This window comes from Danio rerio, chromosome 24, assembly GCF_049306965.1.
Source record: "Danio rerio strain Tuebingen ecotype United States chromosome 24, GRCz12tu, whole genome shotgun sequence".
In the NCBI taxonomy this organism is placed as follows: Eukaryota; Metazoa; Chordata; class Actinopteri; order Cypriniformes; family Danionidae; genus Danio; species Danio rerio.
Genome location: NC_133199.1, coordinates 46,067,501 through 46,075,000, shown reverse-complemented (window position 1 = coordinate 46,075,000; position 7,500 = coordinate 46,067,501). Strand labels below are relative to the sequence as shown.

Sequence of the window (7,500 nt, the reverse complement as noted above, 5' to 3'; positions counted from 1 at the left end):
CACTTTATTAGGTACACCGAGGATTAAGGCAGTGCTGAAAGCAAAAGGGGGTCTGACCCGGCACTAGTCAGGTGTACCTAATAAAGTGGCCGTTGAGTGTGTATTGTGATGTAATCTGTAACTGATTATAATGCATTAGTAATCCTCCAGTTACACCAGTACACACAGAGCAGAGCAGTTGTTGGGGGGGGGGGTTATAACTGCTATCTGTTATTGAATATGAAGTGACCTTTATAACGCAGGACAGCCCTTCTGGATGTAGAGCGCACACTAACTATAATGTTTCCTGGGAAATAGTTGATCAGTGAACCCTGAAAGCCTGGTGTGTGTGTGTGTGTGTGTGTGTGTGTGTGTGTGTGTGTGTGTGTGTGTGTGTGTGTTCAGCAGATGGTCAGTGTGTGTCTCTCAGTGTCACCGCAGTGAGGTGAGATGCGTCACACTGTCTCTCTGCTGTCTGTATACACACATACTTGCACACACACTAACACAATGAAACACACACACACACACACACATGTATTTGCACACACTAACAAGATGAAACACAGACACACGCACATATTTACATGCACACAAACACATTTACGCACATACACACACTTACATGATCACACACACACACACACACACACTATCTATTGTCCGACTACAGCAGTTGTGTGGTGTACATGACTGTAAAAATGAGTGCACTTCAGTAGCACAATCTCATTTAGTTATGTTGCCAGTTAATTTGAAACCCACCACAGGGTGTCCGGTAAGAGACGTACAAGATGGTTTGGGTATGGGAGTAACCCGTTTATTGTCACCACAACTCAGTATGCCAAGGTTATTGATTAAGCATATGTGTGTGTGTGTGTGTGTGGTCTTTTTTCATATACGCACACGACTTATAACATAAACAGGAGTTGGTCTTATGCAACGGCACAGAAAGCTTTGTTTTCGATCAGTTAAGGTCACTTTCACATCTGCCGAGCGCAGTGGGCGGGTTGTTTTGCTGCACGTAGCTCGGCGAAGCCGATAGGCTGGCTGCGTGTCTCTCAGCGAATGCTGATTGGCTGCTTGCCTTTCACTCAGTCTCGGTAAAAGGGAGAGAGAATTGCGATCAGCAGAGTAAACACATTCAAGATTATAAAGGCCTTTTTAACAGCCGCCCCCAGATTCTGGTAACAGAATATGTGTATTATTCTGAAAAGGCCTTAAAGTTTACAGACTAGTGTACTATACTAAATTATTCAGGAATGCTAGGTAATCGTATAATGCGTGCTACTGGGCGTGTGTATGTCTTTTTGCCCACCTCAATTTCAACTGTCCTCACTCTGCCGTCCATTCCAGGGAAGGTTTTGGACACTCGTCCCACCGGCCAAAGAGCTCGAGGCAACTGTGGATCTATGATCATCCCTGTAGTACCAACTTGAATGTCGGATGTGTCTGCTTGCCACTTTTGACGGGTTTGAAGATTTGGAAGATAAAACCTCAGGAAGTGTTTCCAGAAGTGGTCTGCGAGCACTTGACTGTGACGCCATCTCCGCCTGCTTATAATCTCAGACTCTGGGTATATCACAGGAGGAAGAGATGCATCTGGCCGCCCCATTAAGAGAGAGTTTGGAGTGACGGGATCAGGGTCTGCAATGTCAGAGGAAGTATAGCCCAGGGGTTTTGAGTTTAGAATTCCTTCTATCTCCACTAACACTGTTTGTAGCACTTCAAAGGTTACGGACTGAGCTCCAATTGTGACTGTCAGTGCTTGCTTGAGAGAGCGAATTTCTCGTTCCCAGCAACCTCCGAAGTGTGGAGCATTTGGGGGGTTGAATCTGAATTTTATCTGTTGTTTGGCTAGCTGTGCTTGAAGCTCAGGGGCGAGAGCTGCAAAGGCTTCCCTGAGTTCCCTCTCTCCTCCCCTAAAATTGGTGCCCTGGTCTGATATAAGTTCGAAGGGGGTTCCTCGTCTGGCAGTGAAGCGTCTGAGGGCCATGAGGAAACTGTCAGCATCCAGGGTATGCAGGACATCAATGTGTACTGCTCGAGTAGTCAAGCACTTAAAAATTATACCCCATTTTTTCTCAGTCCTCCTACCAGCCTTGACAGCATAAGGGCCAAAGCAGTCCATACCGGTGGAATAGAATGCAGGTTTGAATAGGCGAAGTCTGGATGGAGGCAGGTCTGCCATTTTTGGGATCTCTGGATTTTTCCTCCACTTTTGACACTCTAGACAGTTTCTCTGAAATTTCTTAACCGCTTCCCGGCCACGGAGAATCCAGTATTTGCGGCGAAGTTCAGCAAATACTCTCTCATATCCTGGGTGGTGAAGTTTTGCATCATAGCTTTGTATTATGAGTTGCGTTATTGGGTGCTTTGCATCAAGAATGATAGGGTGTATAGTTTCCTGCTCGATGTGACTACTGTGGCGTAGGCGACCCCCAACTTTAATTAGCAGGGTCTTACTGTCGAGTTCAGGTGCCAATGCCTTTAAGCGACTGTTATGAGCTAGAGGTTTCCCAGCCTTTAACTGTTCACTGTCTAAAGGGAAAGACTCTTGTTGGCATTGTTGTAAAAGAGAGACTTCAGCATCTTTGTAAGTACTGGCTGTCAAGCTGTCCGCAGCCGCCCCGTGAGAAGCTGTGAATTCGATCAAATCCTGGAAAGTTTTATAGTGATCAATGTTAGGAAGTGCGGTGCTGCCCATGAAGCATGCTAGTGTGCTTAAACCGGTCTTGCGTAGTTCATCTCCATTTTCCTCTACAGGAGCTGGTGTTTCAGGCCATGAACTTGGGGAGTCTTTTAAGAATGATGGTCCCTGATACCAGTGGCTGTCTGGACCAAGATTGTTCAGTGTTTGTCCCCGTGTAATATCGTCAGCCGGATTACAGACGGATGGCACAAATCTCCACGTGTACTGATCTGTGAGATCTTGGATTTCTGCCACACGGGTACCCACAAAGACCTTGAATCTACAAGACTCTGACTTGAGCCAGGTCAGTACTGTGGTTGAATCAGTCCATAAGGTGATGTGATGAATTGGCAAGGTTAACTCTGTCGTTACAACTTTGGCCAGTTGAGCACCAGTTAGTGCCGCACAGAGTTCAAGGCGTGGTATGGACTGCTGTTTTTTGGGTGCTACTTTTGATCTGGCTGTAAGAAAGGAAACCTCCACGTCCCCTTGTTGGTCTTCTGTCCTCAGATAAGCTACGGAGCCATATGCCCTTTCTGAGGCATCACAAAAGACATGTATGTCTCGCTTACTTGTTTCTTTGTCTTTGGCCAGACTGGTGTAAGATCTTGGGAGTCGAATATGCAGTAGTGAAGGTAACTCTGCCTCCCACTCTTTCCAAGTATGCAGTAGATCAGGAGGAAGGTTTGAATCGTCCCAATCTCTCTTTTTGTCCCACAGGCGTTGAACTATGAGCTTAGCTCTAGTGGTGTATGGAATCAGGTACCCCAGGGGGTCATATTGACTGGCCAGGGTTCTGTAGATGTTGCGCATAGTGATCTCAGCACTTTCTGTGGGGCGATACTTGTAAGAAATTGTGTCGGATTGGTGGTTCCAAACCAATCCCAGGGCAGATTCTTGTGTATCTGTTATGCCCTGAGAAATCCAGAGTTCAGTACTGGCTGATTTTAACTCTGAGGGCAGGTGGCTAATGGTTAAAGGCTGGTTGCTAGACCACTGTCTCAATTCAAACCCACCATCGGCCAGTAGGGTCTGAATTTTGTTGACAAAGCTTTGGGCTTCTTCTGTTGTAGTGAAGCTTTGTAGACAATTATCAACATAAAACGACTTCATTACAGAATGTCTGATATCATCCTCAGGCTCACTGTTGTCCAAGACATGCTTTTGGAGGGCATATACTGCGCAACAGGGGCTACAAGTTGTCCCAAAGGGAAGTACTTGCCATTCAAACACTCTGGGTGGTTCTTGTGCTTTGAGATCTCGCCAGAGAAAACGCAACAGCGGTCTGTCCTCTGGGAGCAATCGGATCTGGTGGAACATTCCACGTATGTCGCTGCTGACTGCAATGGAGTGTTCACGGAATCTGAGCAACACAGCGAGTAGAGATGGCCCCAGTACTGGTCCTGGTAGCAACAGATCATTCAGATTTTGACCCTGATAGTTGAAGGAGCAGTTGAAAACTACTCTGTTTTTCCCATTGTGGTGGACCATATGGTGTGGGATGTACCATGCTTGGTCAGAGCTCTCTTCAGCCTGCTGATCCAGTTTAACCGCATAATTTGCTTGTTCCAGTTTGTGAATTTCTGCAGTGTAAGCAGCTGCTTGTTCTGGATTCTTGAGTCGCTTTTCAGTAGCTCTCAATTGTGGAAGCACTGCCTGTTTAGTAGCTTTTAGCTGTGGCATGGTTTTGACTCGTAGTAGTGGAGTGGCATATCTTTTTACCCCATCTACTTCCACTCTGACTGTCTTTGAATCAAGGAGCTTAATTGCCTCACAGTCTAGTTTGGATCTGGTGCTGGCTTTATCACTCTGCCAAGGTAGCACATCCATCTGCCATAGCTTTTCTACATGCTTACATAGCTCTGTTTCTGGGGATGCCATTGTAGTAAAGTAGCAGTGCTGTTCATTGGTTCCTTGCTGGAGATGTTGCACCGGCCCCTGTAATGTCCATCCAAGTCGGGTTTTAACGGCAGCAGGTCCCCCTGGTGGTCCAAGACGGACTGGCTCCACTGGAGTAATGAGATGAGGATAGTCAGAGCCAATAAGTAACACAGGACTGACAGTCTCTAGATTTTGTAATGGCAGACCCCTCAAATGCCGATATTTCTCCCTCAGCGCTCGGATTGGATGTGTATGTTCAGCCAGGCTTAGTTGCTGGGCAGTAAATGCACCTTTGATGTGAAACAACTTTTTGGGTTGTGCCATCGGAGAGATAGAGAATGAAACTGCCTGTCCACTGAGGACTTGGAGCTCTTGCCTGACTGTACGGAGAGGTAGGTCTTCTGGCTTTCCTTTAAGGCCAAGCTGCTGAGCAGCACTATGCAAAAGGATAGTTCTTTCTGACCCGTCATCCTGGATAGCATAGGCAGTCATATGGTGTTTACCATTTCTGAGGATTACTTTGCTTATCTTAAGCAGGACCTTTCTGCTCGCAGGAGGCTTTCGGATGAGTAGAATCTCATTCATGGTGTTTAAGAGACACGAGTTAGACGTGGGTATTGGAGCAGCTGTAGTTTGCACAGTCTGTGAACTCTCAGCACTTTTCACTGTTGTGTCATGGAGAACTAGCAGATGTCGATTACTGCACTGCTTGCAGCGCATTTTCAGACTGCACTCTGTGGCCTGATGACTCCTACCGCAGCGCCAACAACGATTGTTCTCCTTGATCCACTTACGTTTTTGCCCTGTAGTGAGCTGCCTGAAATTTGCACAGTTATTCAGGGAGTGCTTAGTATGATCGCAGTAAGGGCAGTAAGGTTTTGGAGAAGCTGCTTTTGAAGCATTGGCTGTTTCATATGTGTCAGAAGGTGTGTTCTCTGTATTCAGCAGGATGTTTGCATTCTTATATGTGGGCTTGTGTTCTCTGATTACCTCCCTTGTATGTGCGCTAGGTCCTCTTCGTGTACTAGTTACAAATCTTGACATGTCCTCTTGTACCTGAATTTCGTACTCTAACCATTCAGAGAGATCCATAAGCGTTGGGATTGGAACACTGTGAGGATGGGCAAACCGTCGAAAGCTTGATCTAAGATCATGCGGTAATTTTCCCAACAGCCTTGAAACATGAGAGCCACATTGCAGTTCAAAGGTGCCTTTTGCTCCAAGTTGACCCAGCATACCAACGAGTGACCGAACTTTGAGTGCGAACAGTCTGAAAGCTTTTATGTCTCCACTGCTGATATTTGGACCATCCATTAATTCTGCGATCCGCTGTAATGCAAGCTGGTGTGGCTGACCATACTGTTGATCCAGAGCAGCCATTGTCCTGGTAAAGGGGTATTGAGAGTGGCTATATGAATCAGCGATAAGTAATGCCTCTTCTAGCTTGAGATGGTCTGTAAGAATCTGGAATTTAAATCTCTCAGTTGCATTAGCAGGGAGTATGTTATCTAAGGCAATTTTCAAACGTGAAAACTCTCTTGGGTTTGGGTGTATGAAGTCTGGTATGGTGGGAGTAGGGCCTCTATACACTGACTCTGGTTCAAGTTGGGGCACTTTTCTTTGTGAACTGTAAGGCAATTGGTGGTACTGTGCAGAATCATAAGGAGTAGAGGCTGCATACTTCATGTCATATGGAGGATAATCATGTCCATGGTGAAAGGGTTTGTCCACTTGACTTGAGGCTGGTATGCTTGTAGTGTCATAGGGAATGCACATTTGGTCCCTGGGAGCTGCTGTATAAGCTGGAAAAGGTTGCTGACCTGAGAAGTTGTCTCTTCTGATACGTGGAGCAGGCATTTGTTTAAGAACACCCTCAGTTGGTTGTATGTTCCTAATACGACGTGGTGCTGGTATGGGTGTGGTTAATGGAGGTTGGGGCTGAACCACAGATTGTGTTTGACTGACTTGAATCTGAAGCTGCTGCATCTGCCACTTTAGTTGTGAGAGCTCTTGAGCGTAATGTTGATTCGTCAGCTGCAAAGCATCACGTTCTTTTTGCATCACCTGGACAGTGTGAAGCATATTATCATTTTCATAATGCAGATTTCTATTTGTTTGCTTAAGCAGGGCAGTCTCGGACCTGCCTGAGTCACTGGTGGACCCCTCATCTGAACTGTGAAGCTCATCTACTGTGATCAGCGGAAGATCGTATGCCGTTGCGCCCTCCTCTTGATTTTCATCATCTGATAGATGGGAGGGTATCTGAGTATGTGGTGACATGGGTTCAGTTGTCAGCGTTGGCTGGGCAAATCCAGTAAGATCATAATCTGCATATCGGGCGGGAAGGGCAGTCTTCCTTCTGACGCGCCCGTCGGACTCATCTTCTGGATGCATTGACATCTTATAAGCCTGCAGCAAGTCTCACTCCGGCTCGAAGGACCATGTAAAAATGAGTGCACTTCAGTAGCACAATCTCATTTAGTTATGTTGCCAGTTAATTTGAAACCCACCACAGGGTGTCCGGTAAGAGACGTACAAGATGGTTTGGGTATGGGAGTAACCCGTTTATTGTCACCACAACTCAGTATGCCAAGGTTATTGATTAAGCATATGTGTGTGTGTGTGTGTGTGGTCTTTTTTCATATACGCACACGACTTATAACATAAACAGGAGTTGGTCTTATGCAACGGCACAGAAAGCTTTGTTTTCGATCAGTTAAGGTCACTTTCACATCTGCCGAGCGCAGTGGGCGGGTTGTTTTGCTGCACGTAGCTCGGCGAAGCCGATAGGCTGGCTGCGTGTCTCTCAGCGAATGCTGATTGGCTGCTTGCCTTTCACTCAGTCTCGGTAAAAGGGAGAGAGAATTGCGATCAGCAGAGTAAACACATTCAAGATTATAAAGGCCTTTTTAACAATGACAGTTGTGTTCTCGTGTGTTCTGCTGACTCTG

At 46.3% G+C, this 7,500-nt stretch overlaps 1 protein-coding gene across 1 annotated transcript in view; it reads left to right on the top strand.

Moving 5' to 3' along the window:
* LOC137489732 (uncharacterized) overlaps positions 1-7,500 on the top strand; it is a 52,870-nt gene that overhangs the window by 9,807 nt on the left and 35,563 nt on the right. The window lies entirely within an intron of this gene.